Raw genomic sequence first — 26,640 nt, forward strand, 5'->3', positions numbered from 1 at the left:
AAGTAGCCAGTCTCAATTATCTGCCAAACAATTTCCATTGGTTGTAAAGGCAAAATAGCAATGAAAATTAGGTGAATGGATCACTGATAATCAGTGATGACACCAGGTGTTCGTGAAAAGCGTAAGCATGTCCTGCCCAACCGGGAGCACTCTTCCCTAACAGTGCATCATTGAAGTGTGATCCTACACTAATTCAGCCAGACTGTTTCTCACCACAGTGGCCACTCATCAGTGTACTATCTGTCATCTGAGGCTTGTGTCCACCTGATCCCCCTTGAAACGGATTGGGTATTTGGTACCAGTTTAGCCATGAAATTCACAAGTGTTGAAAAGATTGAGCAGAATGGGTGCAAACAACCAAAGCTGATGCAACTGAATCGGTTCATCTGCATGTTCTACTGGAGCAATCATATCGAATAAACCAGGATTACTATGTTCCTGGACTATGATTGTATCTGAGAAGGATGAATTATATTAGATATTATTTTTAACATATTAATTTCCACATTATGCTAAAAGATGTGAGTTTCTAGTAAGGGTGTGCAATATTACCGGTATATCCCTAAATTAAGGTTCATTCTTTCCACGATACGTCTCACAATATCATTTTTCATGTGTATATATCGGGTGATTTCAAATTTAGATTTTTATGATGTGTTTAATGTTATATACTTGCCAAATGCCTTCGCTGCCCAGGAGCCAGAATCCATCAAGGCCCCAAGATGGCTGCGTATTTATTGAATGAGTAAATATTATGTTGTACATGTACCAGCATCTTGTTTTGTTCCATTTATGAACTTCAGTTTACACCTAAATTAAAAATTTAGAATTCTAAAATATATCGTGAGACGTATCACAATCATATGGCCTAGTGCATTGCAAAATATTGCGTTACACTTTCAACCTCCAATACCCATCCCTAGTTTCTAGTGATAAAGAAAAGGTTTGTACTAATTGATTATGAATTCTGAAAAGGCAAAATGGATGTTTAATTTCCATTGCATCCAGGACAGTACGACTATCGGATTACATATATGTATATATCTTTCAGGTGACTGAAAACCTCAGGTAAATCTCTTTCTGGGTTTTGAGATAAACAAAAAGTCAAAGTTACAAAACGCTTGTTTAAAGGTTAAAATCAGTATACAGTGTCCGGGTAATAGCAATCTCTAAACGTTGAATGCTGTGTTGTCTACTCGGCTTACATAATGATGAGTTGAAATGTATAGGGTATTCAGCTGAAGTTTTGTACATACATGCCGACAGTAAGCAGTCCTTTGGAAGCCCAGGTCCATTTTTGTACCTACACTGCCAAAGGCAGGTGGTAGAATCAACTGCCAGGCTGCAAAAAAAAGTAGACACTTGAAAACTGGATTTTACCAAAACATTACGAGCATTATCAAAAAACTATTAGGCTGAAGACAGTCGCCAAAACACTTCATACTTGAGGTCCAAAACACAACAATGATACCTGTATCAAATACAACACCATCGAACAGCCATTTTTTGTTTGTTTGTTTTTTAGCCACCATTAAACAGGGGGGTATACTTTCTTTTACCTGACAGTTTATGTTTGCCTTAGTTGTTTTATGGTTAATTACCTAACAAATACTTTTCAACTTTCTGTATCAAAAATAAGATAAACAGATCATTTTAAAATATCATAAGTGTGTATATTTTGGCATGCGCTTGTCCCTAAAACAAATAATAACATTGGTCTAGTGTTAGGATGGGATATGCTGACAGTTTCATACCTGGGAGTTTAAATAAAGGCATTTAGAGATTAGATTTTAACACGACAGTGAGTATCATTATGGATAACAACTTCTATATTATACATACCGTAATTGCCGTTGTAGAAAATTTACAAACAGGGCCCTTACTAAATCCTATCGAACAAGCTAAATTTGTATTTAGAGATCAAACGCTAATGAACAAATTTAGTTCAACGTTGATGAAAGTAAAAAATTTACATTAGTTACCAGGCAGATATATATACCACTTCAGTGCTGCTGATGTCTGTAAATAGTCTGTAACTGAAAAAAAAAATATAGACTGACATTTAAAGTTTTGGTCCTGGTTGGGGTGCTTATAAAGAGAACTTTAATACAGATTTGCCAACAGGGTGATCAGGGTCCCTTTTTGGCACAGGGCGCTTAATACAGTGTTTATGGTACACCTGGTTTCCCCTGAAGGGGCAAGAAGAAGCCCTGAAACATTGTGTATGTATAATGGAGAAGTTGTTGTTCAGGATTATAATTCCTTGTCATTTTCATACCTGATCCACAGACACAGGCTGCAGACATCTTGCATTCCATAGCATTATACATGTGTCAATATTTGGTATTCATTAACCATAAACCATTCAACTTTGCAATACACATGTTCAAGTATTTTGGGGAAAAGGTGGATGTTTAAGAGACTGACTGCCAGAAGTGGCATCCTGAAGACCTACACCTTTGTAATCATTGTCCTGTCAAGATAGCTGCCACAACACAGGAAGATTCTAAGGGATAGAAGTTATTTTAAGACTTGGGTACAGCCCAGTTGCACCAAGAAACGGTCCACTGGCAGTTATTCTTGGAGATTAGAAAACTTACCATACTGGTGATACACATACGTTCATGTTTTTAGACATTATCTCTTTATGATAAGAAACGAGTCATGTCAATACTTTGGAATGTTTATTAACATGGTCTAATTTTGAAAAATTTGATAAGTTTCTTATCTGTGTAGGTTTTGAAATTTTAACTCAATTCTGAGATTGTACGTGCTGAAATATGTAATAGAGCCTGCTATGTACCTGCTGGTGTTAGCATATCTGATAATATAGGTTTTTACTGCCAGGCAGTAGTATGTGTGCCTGCTTGAAGATTTCCTTCTCATGGACGTGAACTTAAGTAAGATATCTGTCTTCAGTTACGTCAGGAATCTAAAAAAGCAGCATTATTCTTGGTGTTCTAGACTGAGTAAGACAACATCTTCCTCCTTGGTGGGTTGAAATAGTTTAAGCAGACTTTCTGACATGGCAGAGTCTGTAAGATCTTGCTATTATTTTTGTGCATTCTATGCAGCATAAAACAATACTTGTTCTTCTATACAATGTTATTGCAATCAATATTTTCAAATTTAATCTCATACATTTGTTTTCCATTTATCCATTTATCATGGAAATCAATGAATTTGAAAGCTATGGGAATTGATTCATCCAAACATGCCTTGTTCGTTAGTCCAGGCAATTAAGTTTCACAACTCATGGTTATTGTTATGTTAAGTAAGTTATTCTCTGTTGCAATTAAACAGAAGCAGTGGGTTGTGTGACCTCAAAGCCTACTGACGTTTTCCATTTAACACTGCACCTTAATTCATGAAAAATGAGCAAAAGTAAATTTAATTTTACAAAGTTTTAACCACATTATGTACCTTTTTTGTGAGAAAACTACAAAGTTGCCTTTCAAGCAACTGAAATTGAATAAAGATATGCTGCTTTATTTCCGTAAATAATGAAAAGTTAATTTTCAGTGCTGTACCTTCGTAGGTCTGTTGTATCTCTAAGGTGGGCGGTACAGGGGTGGCACAGTTATCTGGGCTGACAAAATTTGCTTGTCCTGTAGGTGTGTCAGAAACTTAATCATTGGTTTGAATCCCAGATTTGCCTTTTGTTTCTTGGTTTGTCAGCACCATGCCTGTCTGAGACCTGCATCACTTTGGCTTTCCTTCCACGTCAAGCTGCCTCGTCGTGATGGAACTAAAATAATGTTTAAAGCAGCATTAAACCGAACTCCTCACTCTAAGATGTGCTCCTCGATGTAAAGGAGTTACTAAATCCCCTCCCCCTTCTCACCACCCCGCCCCCCCCCCCCCGTCTCTCGGGACACAGACCCAGTGTACATCACCCCCAGTTTGTTGCAACACAACTGATGGGACAAGTGGTCTGGTGAGTTAGATCTATCACACAACACCCAATGGCCATCCTATTGTATCCTCAGTAAACACACAGTAAACACTGGTCAGTCGTGTACAGTAGGCTCACTCTGCACAAACACATACTTGACATTTGGCCAAGTTACTGGACACTGGTCAGCCACCAGAGATGGCTCCATGGTTCTCTTGTTACAGTCCTTGTGTCTACGTCTACTTCCTAATGGCAGTCTGATCCCTGTGGTTGTCTGTTTAATCTACATCCATTAAGCCTGGCAATGCCTTTACATAATTAAGTAAGTCAGACTGTAGTGAATTGGAATAGATCTTTCAGTTGCTGCAATTTGTGAGATGGTGTCGAGTGATCACAAGTTATTAGGTATTCTGGGTTTGAAACCCATCACATACTGCGGAATTAAATTGAATTGAATTAAATTATGATCATTAACACAGGAGTCATGAGTGTTGGCTGGATCTTCAGGAGAGTGAATCAAACGAATGTGTTGCAAAGTAGTTTGCCCTACGATTGTACTATATCAATAGGAATATAAATATGTCATTGGTATTGTCGATAGTATGCATAACAATATCTCAAAGTGAACATAGTATTGTCTCAAAGTGAACATAGTATTGTCTCAAAGTGAACATAGTATTGTCTCAAAGTGAACATAGTATTGTCTCAAAGTGAACATAGTATTTTCTCAATGTGAACATAGTATTGTCTCATAGTGAACATAGTATTGATTCAGAGTGACTGCAATAAGCCTATTTAGAGTATGGGAGTTGTCACATCGTAACTCTAGTAATTTTCTGGACTGGGTCATCTGAATCAAACAGGAAGCAAATAAATATTGATATTTCAAAGGCCTTCATAAATACATATCGCAATGTAGGAGTAACCACATGTATTGATATAAGACTTCCTTTTGAGTTTTTCCTCCGTTTGGCTGGATCAACAATGACTTGTGTGTTGCCTGAGATCATGACCGCCTCATGTCAATGTCTGTCTCTCAGTGCATGGCAGAGCGCCACAGACATACGAGTGTGATTATAGAGCTGTTTTATTATGATGTGTATGACAGTCATACAGCTTATGATGTTAACATGACAGCTTGCCTGTCAACACAGCCATATGCTTTGAAGCCATGTGCAGCAAGTGAACCTTGTGGTGTTTTCTACATGTCACAGTGGAATATATTGATGGCAGTTGCTTTACTAGAGTATGTTTTGTAGCAAAGGGATTTCTTGTAAGTAAGGGACTCGTAATTTATTATAGGAGGGTGGGGCGGTTGGATTGGCCTTAGGACTATATCATATTTTGCTTATTCTCATATTATGTAATTTTTTTCAGAATTCTGTGCAGGCTGGCACAGTGAGTGAGTGAGTTGGGTTTAACGCCGCTTTTAACATTATTCCAGTTATGTCACGGCGTGTCAGCTTAATGTGGGAGGAAAGCCCGAAGTGATGCAGGTCTCAGACGTTTACCACTTCGGTGAAACCCACGAGCACGGGTATGGTGCTGACAAACCTAGAAACATAATCGGGGGGGAACCGGGATTCGAACCCAAAATCATAGTTTTCTGGCGTGCTCAAGGGACGCAACTCTGCAAAGCGAATCGCAGCGCCTTAGAGTCTTAGACGACTGGGCCACCTGTGCCCCCAGGTTGGCACAGAATGACTATGTAGTACTGTAGTTGCCTGACAGAATGAAATATGTGCACACACCATTTGATGGGTGTGGGGTGTGTGGCTGGGATTTGATTGAAAAAGAATATAATGTCCAAAAAGATTCTTGAAAAAAATAATAATGCTTCATACTGTTGATTGTTGAACAAACCAAATTGTCTGCCACAAAAATTACATTGTAGCAAATGTTTTTCTTTAAGAATCTAAAAAAATATTTGGTTTTGCAGCTATAACTGGAAAAATATCTAATCTCCAGACAAAATGATATTATATCTATATTTATTTATCCCCTTAATGCTGAGCGTCAAACAGGGTAACACATGTCCTAACTTTTAACATCTTTTTGTATGACACGGCCAGGCCTGAAGGTATCAAACCACCGACGTAACTCTCCGGGCCACGCAGACTATACATGACTATAACCGATATAATACACCTGTCACAGAGTATTGTGATGCACTGAATGTTTAGTGACTCATCATATCCCTACAGATGAACAACAAATAAACATTATAAACTACCTCCAGCTGATTATGTACAGATTGCCATCCTATAACTGTAATATTGCTTGTGAACACTTGCCCTGCCTTTGCATGTGTTTGTTATGGGTGCCAACAGTGCACGTTTATGCGATCACCTAGTATAATGACTTTGATAGTGATTCATAAACATATGCGTATGATATAGTCGGAATCGTAGAATGGACCCTGTTAATTGTTGTTTTGCTTCTCTATATCAAACATTATAATTGTCTTTTAAACCTTTGGAGTTGTACCGGTTCCCTCAGCTCAGATTAAAGTCATATTTTACACAGCCATTGTGGCAAATGGACCTGTACCGTTACATTGCCTCAAGATTTTGTTCCCAATTTTCATTTGCAATCTTGGAGAGAATTGCATTTATAGCTTCTTTATGCATATCACTGTTCAAATTATCTGTCAAGCCACTCACTCGAGGCCGCAGTTTAGCATTGATATTCCAATGTTGTAGCAAGAATTTTATGTCATTTGAATTTTTCATTTAAAAATTTGCCCCGAAACTGCTTGACAAGTGCCACCGTGCCTTGCAGGGGCATTCAACCTGATTACTATCCAAATCACAATACATCCTGTGGCAGTCTTTGCCAAATATGCCCCATTTAGGCTGCCTTTTTCATTGTCTAGACTTTTGTCTAAAAGGGCTAAAATTCTCTGGATAGCATTAATGAATAAAATGGCATTACTCCATTGAAAAGCTGCTATTATCAGTTTTTCACTTTGTAACTTTGAATTCGAGCCATTTTATCACACTGATCAAGATGACAATCTTTTCAGCGTCATAATAGAAGTTATTAAGACATAAAAAAATGTTTGGTGAATTTATTCAAAATGGCTGCCATTTTGCATAATTATCCTGTGAAGGGAATAGAATGATGATTTTCTTCAAGAAACAAGCAAATATGAACTGACTCTCTGAATCATACTCCTTTGTCTGCTGTTTATAAAACTGACTGTTTATTGACAAATGGAATTTCTTTATTGTCATTTAAATTTCCAGTTTCTAAGGCTTTGCATCATTCAGAAATAACAAGGACTTTGTGTTTAGTGGTTTGACAGTTAACAGTAAAAATAAGGAAGATTATAAAAGTAAAGTTACCAATAAATTACAGACATTTGAGACACAGCTGTGTGGCTCAAGCCAGAGAATTGATTTCTGATATAATAATGCTAATTCTATAATGCATTTGTCCCCAAGAACAGGATGTTGCTAATGTGATATTTTTGTAACTTTAAGCAATTATCTGCTGTGTGTTTTCCTGCACCCTGAAGTATTCCAAGAGTCCAGTTTGGGAGTTAAATCTCTTTCATGTCTTCGTGTATACCTGAGATCCAATTTTAACGAGTCAGTGTTTTTCCCCACCTCAATTGAAGCGTGTTTTGACAAGGAAGTTTAACACGACTCCCAGCTCAGAGAGAGCCTCTGTTGTGGTTCAGACCACTGTGAATGTTCATGCTGTAAAAACGCACAATCAGGCCTGCGTCATGCACTGCATATTTCCCTGTTAAAACAGCTAATTGTGCATCCTGCTGCAGAGAATGCCATAAGGGGTTGTTTACATTGTAGAAAGCTTTAACCCCTTAGGTTGTACTTTGGTTTGCTTTTGGAAATGGAAAGACAAGCGTAAACTTAAATAATTTGTTTTGGATTAATCATATATTCAAATATACGAACACTCACACTGGACAATCAAGTTGCCCAGTGTTTATTTAGAAAAATCATATAGGTAAATATCTTGAATGTTTATGAAACATCTCTTCTCAGTTTTCTAATATTGGAACTGATTTTTTATGTCAGTTTTGTGTGGACAGATGTATTTCTCATATACTTAATGATGTAAATTATTGTTTAGGAGTGAGCAAGTACAAAATGAATTGAAATTTTAGTGAATTACTTGTGATGTGTTGTTCTTCTGTTGTGAAAAATACCACAAAAACATGAGTAAGGGTCATACCATTGGTTATTTTGGAGGGATGGGAAGGGTTCAGTCTCTCATATGCTGATCCATCAAACTTGCATCTTGTCAAACATGTATATCAATCACCTTGATGTCAATCACTATTTGTTTTTTTTGGCAAATTTATGACATTATCCTACAGCTGATATGTACAGATTGCCATCATATAGCTGAAAAATTGCTTGCGAACACTTGACTTGCCTTTGCATGTGTTTGTGATGGGTGCCAACAGTTGGGCATGTTTATACGATCACCTAATATAATGACTTTGATAGTGATTCATAAACATATGCGTATGATATAGTTGGAATCATAGAATGGACCCTGTTAATTGTTGTTTATTAATTGAAATTTTAGTGAATTACTTGTGATGTGTTGTTCAATGCAGAAGTTAAGTTTTCTTCTGTTGTGAAAAATACCACAAAAACATGAGTAAGGGTCACACCATTTGATATTTTGGAGGGATGGGAAGGGTTCGGTGTCTCACATGCTGATCCATCAAACTTGCTTCTTGTCAAACATGTATATCAACCACCTTGATGTCAATCACTATTTGTTTTCTTTGGCAAATTTATAACATTATCCTTGGAAAATTTTCACACAGGAAAATTTAAATATCTGTCAATTTTTACTTGAACATTTTTTACGATTGTGTTCATTGAACACTTGTAAACAATAATATTGTGCCTGTCATCAATACATTTATATTTCCTGGGTGGCAGTTTACGAAATATCATTTCTCAAAACAATTTCTTTTGGAGACACTGTTATTTTGCTTGTTTCATATGAGAACATACAGTGTTAGGTATGCGGTATTGTTATGGAAAGAACAATGAATTATTCATTGGTTTTGGCAGCTCCTGCTGGTTAGAATGTAACACTGGAAGTGCATGATTCAGTGCCTGGTACACTGAATGCATGATTGCATAACTATACAGGGTTTTGCATCTCGAGAGATGGTCTTTACGTTACTTTCAAAATCTGTTTGTTTCATTCTTTGAACACTTGCCATGGAGACAGTGTTGAATCATTTAAGATTCGCCAATCACACATTTGTTTTATGAAATGGATATTTCCAGATGCAGAAAACAATTTATTTCAATTAAGAGTAGATTATAGAAATGTGTTGGGTTGTTACATCTTGTTTGGGAATTACTCTTAGGATGTATGGTATGTGGTTGGCAATGTACTGGAGTTTAATGGGATTAACTGTGGTTGGAAAGTGCCAGACTTGATGAAAGTTTGAGTTCATATGCTGTGTGATATATATCATAGCGGTTTGGCGTACAATGTGTACTTGTTAAAAATGTTAAAGGAATTCTGACTCTGACATTGTTAGTGTTAAAATATTGTTTCTCGGTGTCTTCCTGTCAGAAGATTATGTTTAGGGGCAAGATGTATGATAAATCTACATCCCAGGGGAAATACAGCATCCTTGCCAGTTCGGCTCAAGTAGTCTGTGTCATGTTAAAAGTATCCTTTGGGCATGAAGAAAGTTTTGTTTATAGTTTGCCTATATGTTATTATTTGGGATGAGTGCTCTTGTTTAAGTTGTTAGCCATTGAATTATTGCACCCATCAAATGGGTGCACAGCAGCCTGTGACACTTACTGGATAGATGGTCAGGCTGATTGGTCTGGTTGATTATGTGTGATATCATACCCTGACAGCGTGGATCGTTGCTCATAATATCAATCATTGGTTTGTCTGGTCCAGACTGATTCTTGTCATACAGCTGCTGTGCTGAGTTAAATATGAAACAAAACAAGCTAAATAAATGATTTGTTTGTTTGTTTGACGCCGCACTCAGCAATGTTCCAGCTGTATGACGGCAGTCTGTAAATAATTGAATCTGGACCTGATAATCCAGTGATTGACATCATGAGTATCGATCCATGCAATTGGGATACGATGACATCTATGAACCAAGTCAGCGAGCCTGACCACCCGATCCCGTTAGTCGCCTCTTACGACAAGCATAGTCGCCTTTTATGGCAAGGATGGGTTACTGAAGACCTTTCCTAACCCGGATCTTCACGGGTCCTAAATAAATGAAGGGGAAGCAGGAGAAAGCCTGCTACAACAATGGGATCCAGGCACTCCAGCATCATGGACCTTGGAGGGTTTGTTGATATGTTGAAAAATAATTCGCAGCCAACTCCATCAGTAAAGCTCAGAACGTTTCAGCAACCCTTTGTATTTTGAAACTGAAATGGTGAATGATTTGATGAGACCTAAGGAATAAGTGCTTGAATGTTTATTCACAGTAACATTTTTATTATTTCACAACAGTCAGTGAAGTATTGTATTTGGACCAGGCCAACCAGTGGTTGACAACATGAGCAGCCTTCAGTGTTATCAGTGTGGGATGAAATAGTCAGGTAGTTCATACACTTATCCTGATTTTAGTCAGCTCTTGAAGCAAGTATGCATTACTGGAAGCCTGTTTGGCCCCGATTCCCCAAAGGGCAGGCTGGTGGAAAGTTCAAAATCAGTTAACTTAAACACTATGAAATTCAGAGGCTTGTCATGCAGATCAGCTGAGGAAACCCTCCAGTGTTTGATTTGTGAATCAAATATGGCCAGGAAACTTTGGGTTGTTTGATTTATTAATCAAACAAGGAACTGTAGAGGCAGTTTGATTTGATAATCAAACATGCCTGAGAATTTGAAGCCAAAGTTATCGACAAGAGACATTGATATCAAGAAACAAGCGAATATGTCAATAGCTTGGCACTCAAGGTTACACACAACCAAATGTTTTCCCATAGACTTCTATAGTAACGTTATGATTTTTTTTTAAATAACTAAGCATTCAACAGCTATTACCTGTACGTGTGTGCACAGTTTGGCCTTAGAGCAGCAATAAAAAAAATAAAAATGACTAGCTTACCCAGCTCCTTTTCCGAGTACCGGAAGCTAAACACACCACCCCCAGTTTCGCACCAAATGTCACCTACTTGAAAATAGCTGTGGTCACATTCAGCATAAGTCATCATGTTGAAAAAGACAGTACTAAATATAGAAGAACATGGTCAGTTTTAATAACTGGATGGATGTACATTTGAAAGACATAAAAATCTTACAGAATATCCTCCAATCACAGCCTGCAGATATCTCTCGATCTGCACTGAAGGCTCCCTACGAAAACCGCACTCTCCAAACTGGTACTGATTTGGTGTAGTAGAACCTGTAGACAAATCAGAATATATTTGCACTTGTCAAATCTGTGATTTATATATTGTATATATATGTAGCTTCTCAGAAAAAAAATGGAAATTGGATTAAACTTCACTACTTGTTCCTATCCAGCATGTCTATATGGCACCAGAATACATAGTTTTGATGCACAGAAAGAGTTGTGAGAGTTTAATGGTGTACACTTCATCAATGTTTTACAAAAGGTATTTCTGTATTAATAAAGAAGTTTTTACCTTCATGCACTGACCATGGAAGTTCATTTATATTTCATAAAAGATGGTGGTCAGGGGTCAATTCTATAAATGATTGAGGCTGCATAGATCATATCACCCTAAAATATTTTTTTGACTAAAAAAATTGAACAAATCTTTAAACCTCAAAACCAGTTACAATACATATTTAAAATTGAGTAGTGGTCTGTTGTTTGCCTTCCTTTGCTGACATCATCAGAACATAGCAGAGTCTGCTACATTCATGGAATATGGTTTTGACACTCATGACATGATGCGATTGATAGTGTTTGAGATTGCTCGAACTTACACCATCCATTGTTTATATAATTAAACACTCAAATGGCTGTCAGCATTTGGTAAATCATCTATGGAGGGGCTATCACAAATGTTTGTGCTTTCATATACTCCAAAAATCAAAAGTATAATCCTCTATGATATAGGCTGATGACATAAGTACACATGGAAAGGAATCAGAAAAAAATCTCAAAATTGGACAGAGAGCATGGAATTCAGGCCAACAATAAGCAAGGGACACATTAAGCAGCTTTAAAGTCATCATATATGTAAGGCTGGATAATGAACTTTACCAGAAAATAGGAAGTAAAGGGGTGCATTGTTAACAGCAATCTCAAATGCTGACCAGTGAACCATACCGCCTATTAAAGCCGAGAAATTGAAATGGACCCTCAAGTAGAAAAAAGCTTTTTGAAACCACAACATGGAAGGAAATTACACTTAACTCTATTGATTTATTTAGTTAAGACTTTAAAATACTCACAGGACATCAAACATTCTTACTGTTTAATGTTTCAAGGTGGCTAAACTTGCTTATTTCAGTTATTTGCCAGTTTCAATGAAACAAAGTTAAAATTCCATATAATTATGAAAATGTACAGCTTATCCTGACATAAATGTAATTCTTTTTATTCACAATTAACAGTGTCATGCAATACCAGCTTAAAATAGTGTTTCTCTCCAATAATTTATGGGTTTATAGGGGAATGAAAGATACAATGCATTTTACTAAACAGGGGAGATAATTTAGTTTTGTCGAACACTATCACATTCTTTACAGATGATTTTAGAACCATAATGTTACATTCCAAAAGAGCCAGTGGATATTATTTTCATCTAAGCAGGTTCTGGGACTGGTGTATAGCCCTTACTTCATGTTTCCAAACTAAAAAACTGCACAGTGAGGCATTAAGGGAGCACTGTCAGAAATGTCTAGTGCCTGAGGGTGATCTTATTATGGCACTTGATAGTGAGCAACAGAGGGGCCTCAAGTGGACTGGGGTTCTTAAATGTACTTACTGTACCTACATGTCCAAGTTCCACAACTTCTACAAGGTAATGAAGCGCAGCGAGGCAAAACAAGGGTTGTCGATCACACACTGCCAACACCGGACTTCGGATCAGCTTCTCCAAATGCCAAATTCGATGTCGAAACTCCTACTTCTTCTGCATGAGTGCACATATACCTCCCCAGTCAACATCAGGCATGTGAAAAGCTGAAAAAAGTGTTCAGACAATATCAAATGGCAAACCAGTTTGGATATAACAGCCAGGAGTCAGTTCTTGAGGGGACAAAATAATTATTTGAAAGTTATATGAGTGAAAAATAAGTCTGTTTTAAGAAACTTAATAGAAAAATAGCATCATTCATTCACACAAGAGCACCTAACAGAAAGACATATTGGTATGCTACATTGTTTACTATAAATAAGGGGATGTTTGACATATTCTGCTGTCAGCAGTGTACATGCTTCATATTCAAGATAACGGCATCGCGTAACTTGACTGGCAAGCGATTGACACAAGGCAGAAATTGTTGTGGCAGTGGTGACTTTATCCTAATTTGTTGTCAAATTCATCAGTTTCAACAAATTCAGAAGGCAGGAGGAGGGCTTGTTGGACAGAGGTACCCTGCGGGGTTCGTGCTGAGTTCGACCACAATACGAAGCAACATTCATTTCCAGCCCATCCAAATGCTCCATTCAACCCAAAATGTCCCCAACTTCACTGTCATTATTTTTAAATTTGCCTCCATGGTGTATCCATGGTGAAATATAAACAGAAAAGCATGTAAAGTATGAATTACTGAAATGTGCACTCACCCTACATGTAGGTTACACACAACCAAATGTTTTCCCATAGACTTCTATAGTAACGTTATGATTTTTTTTTAAATAACTAAGCATTCAACAGCTATTACCTGTACGTGTGTGCACAGTTTGGCCTTAGAGCAGCAATAAAAAAAATAAAAATGACTAGCTTACCCAGCTCCTTTTCCGAGTACCGGAAGCTAAACACACCACCCCCAGTTTCGCACCAAATGTCACCTACTTGAAAATAGCTGTGGTCACATTCAGCATAAGTCATCATGTTGAAAAAGACAGTACTAAATATAGAAGAACATGGTCAGTTTTAATAACTGGATGGATGTACATTTGAAAGACATAAAAATCTTACAGAATATCCTCCAATCACAGCCTGCAGATATCTCTCGATCTGCACTGAAGGCTCCCTACGAAAACCGCACTCTCCAAACTGGTACTGATTTGGTGTAGTAGAACCTCAAGGTGAATGTAAAGAATAAAAATATCAAGGCCGTTGAAAAGAATATCAGGATCAGTGTGTACAGATGCCGTTGTTAAGTCCAACACGGCAACTTTTGTTGATGTTAGGTTATGAGGGAGTATGAAGAAAGTCAACAAACATTTGGAAATATAGAGTACATGGCAAATTCAATTGGTATCATAATGGAACTTTACCACTGTGGAAATATTATGTTTCCAGTACAATATGCAGTCATGATTGTTTTGAAACAGCAGCAATCAACTACTACAGTCAATCTTGATGATAATTATTTGCCAAATCTGAGGCCAGGGATAAAAAACATTCTCATCAGAATCTTTTTTCCAAGTCAATGGGCATTTTTTCCTTAGTAGGCAGAAAGCTGATTGGAACTTCTGTGAAACCGACCCGTGTGGAATCTGGGCAAGACTACAGATCACCTTCATATAGCTGGAATATTGCCAAGGGTGGCATTTAACAGCATGCATACATGTATAAGCTACCATGGACATTAATGTTGAACAGGTTCTTGACAAGTCAAAACTAAATATTATTATAATTTTCACTTTAAAATGTCTTTTGATACATGACTTTTTAAATGAACTCTGTGACCATGAGAACCAAGACTTTGACTTTTTTTACAATGCTGTTCATATGAATACTGTACAAATTAAAGACTCTTTGGATCTTGCAATATTCTATGTAACTGGTATATTACAAATATTTCCGGCTGACTTCAATCATTTTCATTTTTCATAAAGGAAACATGTTCAGTGTGATTCTCAGCTTATTAAAGGACATATCGAATTGGACATTGATACAGAAAATAATTTGAGAACTTCAAAGACATTGTTAGTTCAAGACACAGAGATTTGAAAACAACTGCAATGGATTATCTAGGTGTTTCAAGCAAGTTCTGTTATCAGTGAAATACAGGTTACTTTTGTGGTAGAGTGAGTGAGTGAGTTAGTTGGGTTCAACGCAGCTTTTAACATTATTCCAGTTATATCACTGCATGTCAGGTTAATGTTGGAGGAAAGCCCAAAGTGATGCAGGTCTGAGACATTTACCACTTCGGTGAAACCAACGAGCATGGATATGGTGCTGACAAACCTAGAAACATAATCGGGGCGAACTGGGATTCAAACCCATGATCATAGGTTTCTGGATGCAACTCTGCACTTTTGTGGTAGAACATTAAAGGGTATTAGAAATGGAATTGGGACATTTTTATTTCCAAAGTTTGTTTGATAAAGTTTGTAGATAAATCAGTGGAGATTATTGCATTCATTATTGCATTCATAGTCATTCTCTTGGCATTGCTTGCACATTTCCACACAGCAGGATTTGTCGCATTAGTATAAATGTCACAAGCTATTCCTAAATGTTATAGCTAAGCCATGACAGCAGATTTATTTATTTTAGAATCACGGAAAGTTTTCAGAGAGGTGCAAAGAGTCTATCATGTTTTCAGATAATATTGTTGTTGTATATATCATGGATGTTTACTTGTGTGATATAGCAGCTTAGTTTATAATTCATGGTTTCAGCTTCGATATAATGAGGCTACATCATGATTCAAACCTCATTATACTGCAAATTAATTTCCTATCTGGACAAAAGGGTATCTGCCAGTTGTAGATATTAGAAAGTCATTTATGACCTTAGATTCCCAACTGCACATTTCATATAGTTTTAAGCAATTAGTATCTTTGAAAACAAATTATTCACTGTATTAAACAGTTCTTTGTTAGTTTGATGTTCTGATCATTAAATGTAGATTATTGGGGTTCCATTCATGTAAAACTGATGACAGTTCTTGCAGTCTGAAATTTAAACCTGTAGCCTGAAGCAGATGTCTTGTAAAATATGTTGAGGCCAAGTAAGCTAATAGCTTATTATATCTCACTCGTAAAATAAAATCTACAAAAATCTGCTTGGGGGACAGATTTGGGTTAAGACAAAAATGTTTGTTGATCTCATAAAATAAGTATAACCCTAACCCTAACCCTAATTGTCATGTTCAGAGTGTCTTCTAAAATTTGACATAAATAAGTCTAAAAAGTACAAAATGTTGTCTTCCTTTCAATTGGAATCAGTGTAAATACATTAGCATGTTAAACTTGTAATCTGTTGAAATGTGAAGGGTAAGATCTCCAGTTGGTATCCATCCCTGAATCTGGTCACATACCTTTCACCTTTGAAGTACTGAGAGCTTTTAATCAAAACCATACAAACCACTTTCCACCTGTTAACCAATGTAGTCAATTTCACAGTCCCTTTGAAGTTAATGAAACCTCGTTAGTCAGGTGTAAACCAGGTAAGTATGTCAGGCACATACCCAACTGAATTGACTGCTGCTTGTTTGATGTCTTACTAAACAAAAACAACCTCAGGGCATGATTTGATTTTGCTGAGTTTGCAGGAATAGCTGACCTTGATAAAATGGACTGTTTGGCAGTGTTCATTGATCTTGATGATTGGCTATCGTGGTTCAAAGTATTGAGATCTGTGAATACCTGGTAATAATAATGAATGGTGTCATTCTGCAATCAGTATACCGCACATGCTACAGAAATTTGATATTTTCATCAGAAGGTCTCCTTGAGTTCCAATATATAATTTTGCAAATATAAGTGATGTTGATCCTTCAGTTATAAACTCAATGGCACATGAAATGAAAACTTTGATGTTAATTAATTCTGAAATTTCATTAGTTAAAACAAGTAAGCAAGGTGCTCAAAGACACTGGCAGGACCAGAGGGGTGTGTGTGTTTGTGGGTGGTGGTGTTTAAGAAACCTATCATGTGATTGTGTTCTTGTAACTTAGGTATAGCATGCATCCCTAATTGTCAAAGGAGACAAACATTTATGGATCACAACTTCTTTATGATAATGTAGTAAGCAACAGTGTTATAAAGAAGTTGTTATCCATAATGCTTTTGTCTACTTTGTCATCCTTCAATTTCTTAGAAATGCGTATCTAACAAACCAATTGTCAAAATCCAGAATCCGTCTCTGATAGATTCACCTGATCATGATGCTAGTCTTTCACAACCAGACTCGTACATTCAGTTTGGCTAGTCACATTTCAGTGGGGTAGCGGAACGGAGAAGATTGCTAGTCTTTCACCACCAGACTCGTACATTCAGTTTGGCTAGTCACATTTCAGTGGGGTAGCGGAATGGAGAAGATTGCTAGTCTTCCCCTGTTCATCAGGCTAGTTCATGTTCCTGACAACTAGTCTTCATGGCTGATGACTCTTTAGTGTTAGGAACAGACCTGTTATATTCTAGATGTTAGAGGCTGTGCGTGTGTGCATGCTTTGAGTGTGTTGCCTGTGTAGGGGTGAGACTAGAGGACCTGGGATTCAGGTGCTGAATATCTTTCCAGTCAGCTCTAGAAAACACACATTTTTACAGAACATCAAGCATGCCTTGTGTAAAACCAAGATCAAGTTATTTTTTCCAGCATTTTTGAAAACAGAGTGTACAGCTGCACCTACTCCCCTCTCTGACCATCAACCCACATGTGGGCTATGTAATAGGCCTTGCAAGCACTTCTTGTTCAATTTAGATGGTATTGGTTTTGTAAGAGTTCCCTTAAATGTCAAGACTGAACATATTGGAATTGATTTTCTACAGTGTAGAGCAAACAGGTTGATAAATATGATATGATGTAACTCTCTAGTGCTTCCAAGAGTTGGTTGGTTGTTGGTTGGTTTGTTGTTTAACGACGCACTGAGCAATATTCCAGCTATATGACGGAGGTCTGTAAATAATCGAGTCTGGACCAGACAATCCAGTGATTAATATCATGATCCTCGATCCACGCAGTTGGGATCGATGACATGCATCAACCAAGTCAGCGAGCCTGACCACCCGATCCCGTTGGTCGGCTTTTACGACAAGCATAGTCACCTTTTACGGCAAGCATGCTTCCAAGAGAATGCCAACTGTTGTCCTGTACGTAGCACTTCAACATCACATGGCGATGTGTCCTCATGCAAGAGCTGGGGATCTGATCCCAGTGAGATCATTACACAGACACAGAATGTTTTAGTTCCCAATCTGTCCTGTTTGGGGAATCGAACCCAGGTCTTTAGTGTGACAAGCACACACTTCAACTACGAGTCTACCCCACCACCCATGCATATTTATAGAAATAGGATCGTAATGAAGTTGAATCAGGCCAAAAATGTTTGTGTACCCTGAAAAATTAGAATCAATGACTGGATATTTAGGTAGAATATATTATTGCTTTAACCAGTTTTTCTTGAAATTTCTGACCAGTCTAACAATGTCTTTAAAGAAGGAGAAAATAATCGGGGCAGCTTTCATGTTTTCTCAAGAGAAGGTCATCATAATTTGGAACAGATCGAAATGATGCATTCAAGTTTGAATTCCACTTTTTGACTTTGAAATTCTGGTTTGACTGCCTCCAGGTTAGAAACTACAATTATAGTTGGATTCGTCAACTTACAGTTTATCAAATAACACATTTCTCGGTAGAAAAACTGAAAGCTGGTACAAGATGAATGATCGCCTACACCCTCAGGAATCCATCAGTTCCAAATTGATCTTGAATTGACATAAAAGCCAATGAGAACTACAGAATCAATTTCTATTTCAAAGTCGGCTATTCGAAATCCTTCAAAGATGTATGCTTTAGATAGTAGAACTTCAAAGATGGTTGAGGTGGGGGTAAAAAAGACACCATCATTTTGGATTAAATATAAGTCAAGCACGCATATAGAAGAAATGAGGTTGACAAGGAAGGAATGTGGTTAGAGGTGGTTTAAGTACATGTTCCATCCTTTCCTAGATGTTTCTATAACAGGGTAATTGGGGACGCCTTTGAAACGAGGGGACTCTCATAGATTTCCTTACAAAGAATCAAGCAATCTGAGTAGACTTTACTCTTGATGCAAATCGATTTCCAAAGATTACCTTGTAGGAATTGATCCTGGAGTATGTTGACAAGTGTGAGTGACGTGGAATGGAAGCGATGTGCAGTGATGACAATCTGGAAGATGGACACTTTATAGTGGTAATGCCTGGTCCTGTTTTAGACTTGAAAGACAGGATTTGCAAGTTTTTATCATCTTTTATCCGAGTTTAGTTTGATAAGGAAATTGAAATTCTATATGACATTTTTAATCTGTATTGAGGAAAGATAACGGGCGTTGGATACAAGGGCAACCCCAACACAGCTATTTGCTGAAAAGAGATTTATCAACATGGATTTGAAAAGAATCCAAAGAGGTCTTCAAAACTTAATCAGTGCAAAGGTATTCTGGAACAGTCTTTGTCAAAGGGTCAGCATTTCATTGTGGTGTGATGCATTTATTTGGTGTTCTTGGTTTTGATATTACTTTGTGAAGCTTGGGAAAGTCTGTGTGCACATCAACTTTATTTTGAGTGTTGTTTTATGTCAGTGAATGAGTGTGAGTGATAAGGCATATCTAACAATCATAACAATACAAAAACATGCTTCATGAGAACCTGCAATAAGAATCTAGGTTAACATTTTTAGTGCACTTCTCATTTTGCATAAATGTACCGGTACATCATTTGAAGTAGTCTTTCTGTACATGAACCACCGCCTCGAGGGAATGCCTGCTGGGGAGTGGAAGGCCAATGGTCACCAATCATGGCCAGGTCATACTAGACTTAAATCCAGTCTCTGAAATGAATATATTTTACAGAAGGAAACAGTTTAAAATTATAGTTATTGAAATGTAATAAAAGAAGACACTCTTGATTTGATACTGCAGTAATCTTCATTTGATACTGCAGTAATCTAGACTTGCCAAAAAACATAGACTTGCATGGGCTTTTTTGATATATTTGTTTCAGGGTCTGTATGACAGACTATGGTCATACCAAAAGATGTTAAAAGTTATATTTGTTGTGACCCTGCCTGGTACTCGGCATTGAGGGTATAATAACGAGGACTGGTCGTCTCAAAGTCTTCATGCTGTGTCTGAGAGGGGTATCCATGTTCAACTGTGGTTACTGAGTAATAAGCCAATATTAGTCTGGACTAGTACAAGCAGCCATACACTGTACACACCCACATGTGCATGTATCTAACTATACAAGTGCTATACAAGTGCTATACAAGTGCTATACAAGTGCAATAATCTTGAATGCAACCATAAACTCGTTTTCACCTCACCTCAGCTGTACATGAACCAATCTCTTTGTTGACTAGCTGAACCATTACATGTCACATGTACATTTTAACATGAAGCTTTAAAGATAACAATGTTGACAGGGATGCTTAATAAGTTCTGTCTCAAGTTATATGGAAACAGCAGTTCCAGCTCATTTAAACACATTCAGGACGTTGCAAGTATCCTCTTACAGGATCTTTACTTTTTACAAAGCCATTGAAGCAAGTGCCCTACCTTGTCACATATGCACAAGGAGACAGGCGAGAATTCTCCCTATATTTGTGATAGGGAGTGGTTATATGGGATGTGACATTTAGATTAGCTTGATAAAAGTAGAGGAGAATACATGTGACAGATTGAGGGTATGTAATGAAAGAAATCCTGCTGATTGCCGATTTTTATCCTGATTCTTTTTTGTTTGTTCTTTAAAGCCGCACTCAGCAATATTCCAGCTATATGATGGTGGTCTGTAAAATAATCGAGTCTGGACCAGACAATCCAGTGATTGACATCATGAGCATCGATCCACGCAATTGGGACACGATGACATGCATCAGCCAAGTCAGCGAGCCTGACCACCCGATCCCATTAGTCGCCTCTTATGACAAGCATAGTTGCCTTTTATGGCAAGCATGGGTTGCTGAAGACCGATTCTAATTATCAAAGATGATAATGATTGATGAATAGGAACAATAATAACAGATCATCTGGTTAAATAACCCAGGCCTGAGGTTACCGTAACTCATGGCCTTGGTTTCACCTAATCACACTCACATAAAGCAAATTCTGTTCTACATCACATCTATTTCTGTCAGCTACCATTTTCTTCTTGTAATGATCCAAACCAGAGGCCAGAATATGTATTCAAATCCTTGCATCTGCTGACTATATATATGATGTTTCTCGTCAATCAGAGTGTATAATCATCTATGTGACTCATTTTTGTTGGTTTGTCTGTCATCTGTTGTTGAACGCAATATTCAAGTTGTATGACGACTGCCGTAAGTAATCGAGGCTTGACCAAACAAACCAGTCATGTTGTGATCTTATTGGGCTACATCATACATTGGGTATGATGACAACAAAATTAACGACTCTGACCACCCAATCCATTGAGGCACCTCCCAGGTTGCTGGGACCAAAGGCGGTATCCCCACTGGTGTCGTTTTGCCGAGATATTTGCCGAATAATGATCACATGTAAGCAGACTAAACAAAGTAAGATGTGTCCACTTGGTCAAAGGGAAACTTTACACAAGGACGACATCTTCAGACAACTTGTGAGCAACTAATATTTGCCATGTCATCATACATTGGGCCCTTATTACATATGAATGAAAACAACAAGACATTTCAATAATCATGAGGATTATGTTATAGGTCCATTTTACAGTTCCAACTGCATGCATTTCATGAGCAAGTGTTTATGACTCACTATCAAATATTGATGATACCCAGTGTTTTTGAAAAAAGTTAGTGTATCCTACCCCACTGGTGGCTCATCACAAACAGTTGCAAAGGCAAAGCAATTGTTCACATATTGCATCGGACATAATATTTGTCATATATGACCCAGTCCTTACTGAGCATTAATCAATCTATATCCCCGCTTGTTTTTTTTCTGAAAACAGTTCAATTTGTTTTACCAAACATGAGAAAAGGGACTCTACGGGGGTGACAAATCACATTTTGACTTCTTATTATATTTTAAAACTACAGCATCTTAGGACCACAAAAATACAATTCATAACCTTCAATTCATCATTCTGCCATTGATGAGGTTGTGTGCATGTCACTATCCTGACTGTTGCAGCCGTCATAGTGATATTGACATGCATACATTTCATCTGCCATTGATGAGGTCGTGTGCATGTCACTATCCTGACTGTTGCAGCCGTCATAGTGATATTGACATGCATACATTTCATCTGCCATTGATGAGGTCGTGTGCATGTCACTATCCTGACTGTTGCAGCCGTCATAGTGATATTGACATGCATACATTTCGTAGCAACCACTAGATCACGTTCAGATGTTGACTCGACTAAACTTACTTCATGTTATGTTTGCAGTGTCTTTTTAATAATTGACTTTAATCAAGTAATTGATTTGGCTGAGCTGAAATCAACAGCATGAAATGGTAGTTTGGAAAAAAACCATTCATCTGATGATGTAATGGACTCCAGCCTCATTGATTTGTTAATTGCTATGTTTTAGTGGTTTGTTGATGTGTTTCAGAGCATTCCTGTGACAAAGTAGGAGTTTTGAAATTAAGTCATAAATGTACCATGTCGTATACAGTAGGCTGTGATCATCATTCAGGGATGTATTGTGAAACTTGATGGAATGAATGATCATGGTCAGGTCATGTATCAATACAAGATTGATTGACTGTTGTTTAATGACGCACTCAGCTATATTCCAGCTATATGATGATGATTTGTAAATACTCGAATCTGGACCTGACACTCCAGTGATTGACATCATGAGCATCGATCTACGCAATTGGGATAGGATGACATGCATCAGCCTCTATCACCTGATCCTGTTAGTCGCTTCTTATGACAAGCATAGCCGCCTTTTACGGCAACCATGGGTTGCTGAAGACCTATTCCAACCAAATCTTAATGGGTGGGATCTGCAAATGATTCATGACAGTATAACATTACTGCAGCAAGTTAGATAAATAGGATTTGCTGCTTTTTTAATCTCAAGTCATTCCCATTGTGACCATCTCCGTGGTCCAGTGGTAGAGCATCTGCCCGGAGAGAGAAAGGTCCAGGGTTTCATCAGCAGCCGCATCATACCAAAAGAAAATGGTTCGATGGTACTTGTTATTAACCTGCCTGGCGCTTGGCATTAAGGGGCTAAAACAAAACCTGGTCAGAGTCAGTATACTGTGTCATGTTGGGGTATTCATGTTAAACTGCGGCATGGTATCTCTGAGTGGGCTAGCATAATAAAATCAGCATTAGTCGAGACTAGTACAAGCAGCCACACACACACATGTATGCATGTCACTATAAGTGCAATAATCTTGAACGCGACGTTAAACCCCATTTCACCTAACCTCACCTGTTTATGGATCTCAAGTCATTCCCATTGTGATGGAATATGGTTCCTTTAAATGACAAGTGTCAAGTTTTCATGCATCATTGTGTAGTTTTTCACAACATCCTACTACCGAGACATATCCCAATGAAGTGTATCAGTACAGCCTCAATGCATGCTACTTATGTACATACTGCCTTGTCAATATTAACACAGCATCAGTCATGTACAGTGATCAGACCTAAGGCCATGTCACACTGACATCATAATAGTTTTGCAGATAGTATTTCTTACCACTGTACAGTGACTGGCCTCAACAACTTAAAAATCAGTGTGTAACAATATATTATGTTCCATCACTAATTTTAAAGCAAAGATAAAAAAATAAATTCTATGGTGTTTTTAATTCAAGGCAGAGCTTGAACATATAAAGAACATTCTGATATATTGATTGATTGATTGAAGCCACACGCAGCAATATTACAGCTGAATGATGACAACCTGTAAATATTCGAGTATGGACCAGCCAGTCCAGTGATTGATTTAATGAGCAGCGATCCTAGCTATTGGGGTACAATGACATGTACGCAATCAACCAAGTCACCGAGCCTGACCAACCAATCCATTATGTCGCCTTTAATAACCAGCATCGCAACAGTTGGGTTCGAATGATGGAGACTCCATCAGTGTGGCTCACCTGAAAACTTCTTTCATGTGTTCTTTTTTAATGAAGAAAACAGGAGATTCTTGTCACATATGTTAGTGGCATGTTTGAAATCAATTAACCACAAATTCTATACAGTAATACAGATCTTTGTCCTGCAATTAATTTACATATTTTCCGCATCCAAAAATTCATCAGGAAGGTCAACAATTTGTTTAACCAAAAATGCTTACTGTTATTGTGTTCTAATCTTAGAGACTCATCTTATCGTCTCCGAGACATACTTGTGATACATAGGAGTGCGCATTCCAATCTGTAAGAAATTGTACCCAATCCTTTTCACTTCACATGAATAAAATATGTTGACATCAACCTGCATTGGATATAGTTGTAGAAATACTAGACAGTTGAAGGTTATGTTGAATCTTGCTGTGAAAGGGATGATTGTTGGATTCTGATGTCCTAAATTGTCTCTGGTAATGTTAGTGTTGTTTTATAAATAGGTTAGGTTTTACAAGCCTGTTTATTACTCTTGTAATGATATGACACCACAGTATTGTATTGATATGAGGCTTCAAAAAACAATTTGATTCTTTTACTTTTATTAAGAGATTAAAAAACATTGAATATAAAATATGTTTTGTAAGACAGTTCAATATCCAGACTTATGGAATTGATGCCATTCAAGTTTGAAATGACACATGTTTTTTATAATGATCTGTATTTAAGCAGAGTCACTTGCTCAATTCCCTTCCTTGGATACTTATAATGTCATACGAATAAAGACTTGACTTGTCTAAACTTAACGGATGTCACCTGAAACTAGCTTTCATTAGTTGACATGGAATGGGTTTAACATAGCACGTTCAAGATTATTGCACTTGTACATGTATAGCGACATGCATGCATGTGTGTGAGTGGCTGCTTGTACTAGTCCAGACTTATGCCAATTTAATAGTGCTAGCCCACTAAATTACCATGCCACAGTTCGAGATTTACCCTTCCCAGACACATTACAGGGTATATTAACTCCAAGCTGACCTGTACTTGTTTTGTCTCCAGACAGGGTAACAACAAGTAGCATCTTTAAATGTCTTTTGGTAAGGCGTGGCCATGGGATCGAACTATTACCTATGGGGCCGATGCTCAATGCACTTGACCAGTGAGTTGGCTCAACTTTCGTTAATTGTAAGCAGTGAAGTTTTCTTTTGAAGAATTAGCCATCCTTTAATGATTTCGTGCAAATCATTGATGACAATGGCCATGAATGACATGGACTTTAGGCCAAAGGCCAACACTCACAGTGTTCAAACACTTGAGTGTATATTTCATGTATTTATCATGTTAATACATTGAAACATGATTGTGTAAAGTGTATATAATCCACATCCTGTTATCAAAGGCTTTGTTTCCTGTGATCTATTTAATGTAAGCGACAGAACTAGAATGGAACTGATCCACTCTTATTCATGTTCTGTGACTGTAAATATGACTTCCCTGAGGGCTGAACAAAATGCAAAATAATCTGGATGAAAAAGAAAAAATGTTTTGCTTCACTTTAGATACACTAAATAATTTGTCAGATGAAGTCTTTGACTTCTTTCTTGTCTGATCTTAGAACCAAGGCCATATTGGAAGCATGATTAACCATACAAGAATAGATAAATAACTATCTTACCATGCATTCTCCTGTGAAGCACATTGTGCCAGGGACATTCTGACATTTGCTTGTTTACTCCCGGAGCTGATGGAAGGGTGTTAGATCAGGAAGATGCTCTGCTCCAGGAGGCAGGAATGTTTGTAGTGTCAGTGGAGACGGAACGTGGGAATTGATGTTCTTGTGGTTCACTTGTCAGCTGTATGGTTGGTTCCAGGTGTGTTGTAGAGGGGACTGAGAGCAGTAGTATTTTGTCAAATCTGAGAATGATTTATTACACATTATTCCAGTATGTCACTCTATTTTTCCCTTGGAAAACTGTGAGTCTCTGAAAAAATATAGTTTTGATAGAAACAAGCAACTATATTTAAATTGTAAAGGAGCCCCAGCCAGTCTAAATCTACACTTGTTTCATTTAGGGCTGGTTGATTTTAGGGCTGGGCAGAAGGTAAAATAATATGGTTCCAGGACTGGGACAGACTGTTGGACTAGGAATAGTATGTAATAGACAATGTATGTCATCAAGTACATTGGAGAACACACACAGTGATTTTCTCCATCTCCTGGTAGTAACTATGGGACAATGGTTTTGTGAAGAGGGGTTTCTGGGAATGAGGAGGGCAGGGATGATAATTAATCATTGCTGGCCTAAAATAGGCCTGCTCATTTTGGTTCCTTAGTCCACATGCAGTCAGGAATTATAACAAAAAAATTGAAAGTACATTTTTTTCATTGAAAAAGTGCAGAAAACAAAAACAATGACAAATCAATATGATAAGCATAGTTTGAATCAAAGATAACATCTTATGTATTTATATAGGATTGACTTATCAACAAAACAAGAAAATAATTGATCTCACCTGTGTAGAAATACAAACCAGAGATCTGAAGAAGTGATTATGACATTCATATGTTGTGATTCTAAAGCTTATTGAACAGGTGACTGAAAAAGTAGAAAGTTTTAAAGAGAGTTTTATTG

At 37.5% G+C, this 26,640-nt stretch overlaps 1 protein-coding gene and 1 long non-coding RNA gene across 4 annotated transcripts in view; one reads left to right on the plus strand and one right to left on the minus strand.

The window, feature by feature from the left end:
• Window positions 1–26,640, plus strand: part of LOC124114845 (ankyrin repeat domain-containing protein 50-like) — an 80,265-nt gene that overhangs the window by 36,294 nt on the left and 17,331 nt on the right. The window lies entirely within an intron of this gene.
• On the minus strand, window positions 1,127–26,136 carry LOC125376182. Of its 2 annotated transcripts, none has more exons than XR_007219096.1 (4): window positions 25,683–26,136; window positions 3,531–3,748; window positions 1,983–2,036; window positions 1,127–1,342 (listed from the first exon to the last, which is right to left on the minus strand). It is a non-coding gene; the product is annotated as an uncharacterized LOC125376182 (long non-coding RNA). The 2 variants fall into 2 exon arrangements; XR_007219097.1 differs by lacking the exon at window positions 25,683–26,136 and adding an exon at window positions 19,062–19,415.

The sequence above is a fragment of the Haliotis rufescens genome, unplaced genomic scaffold, assembly GCF_023055435.1.
Source record: "Haliotis rufescens isolate VD_foot unplaced genomic scaffold, xgHalRufe1.0.p SCAF_7, whole genome shotgun sequence".
NCBI classification, from domain to species: Eukaryota; Metazoa; Mollusca; class Gastropoda; order Lepetellida; family Haliotidae; genus Haliotis; species Haliotis rufescens.